This window comes from Capsicum annuum, chromosome 11, assembly GCF_002878395.1.
Source record: "Capsicum annuum cultivar UCD-10X-F1 chromosome 11, UCD10Xv1.1, whole genome shotgun sequence".
NCBI lineage: Eukaryota > Viridiplantae > Streptophyta > Magnoliopsida > Solanales > Solanaceae > Capsicum > Capsicum annuum.
Genome location: NC_061121.1, coordinates 4,185,337 through 4,186,156, shown reverse-complemented (window position 1 = coordinate 4,186,156; position 820 = coordinate 4,185,337).

The following is an 820-nucleotide window of genomic DNA, read 5'->3' as shown; positions in this document are numbered from 1 at the left end:
CCCCCCCCCCCCCCCCTCCAAAAAAAAAAAGAATTGAAAATAATTAAATACATAGCATCTTTGCCACCTCACTATGACACCTCAACACCTCACTTTCCATTTTTCATTGGATACATGTAATAGGCACACGCCCTACTCATTTTTCCACACGCCATCCTTATTATTTCACATGCCACACTAACTTTTTCACATGCCACACTCTTATTCCAACAAACCACCAATTATATGCTTCCACATAGGATAATAAATAAAGAAAAAGAAAAACCAAATAAAAAATATAAAAGAAAAATTCTAAAAGGGGAAAAGGGAGAGGCTCATTCTTTCATCATCATCTTCTCCACAATAACAACAATCACTAAATCATCTTCGGCATAAGAACAAAAAAAACGAGGGATAGAAAGAGAGAATCGCGCGAGAGAAAAAAAAATTGAGAGAGAAAAAGGGTTTGGACAATGGGAATCCGGCGTAAACAGTGCCGGTGAACAGTAATAGTGTGAACAGTGACAGCGTGAATAGTAACTGCGTGAATAGCGTCGGTGAAAAGTGACGATGAAAGGGTCATTATTTCTCATTGTCGAGTTGGATTGTTGGTGTTAAGGTTCGACTCGAGGTTTGCGGGTGCGGACTCTCTTTATTCGAATAATATTGAGTTTAAAAGCTTCAAATTGAGGTCCAATTCTATTCTCTTTCTCTTTTTATTTCATTGTTTATTATATTTGGTGTTAGATTGAATATTGTGTGTTATTTGTTCGTTGTTGGTGATGAATGCGTGTTTATTTTGACTCGTGGTTGATTTGCTTTTTGGTGAAATGGTATCTCG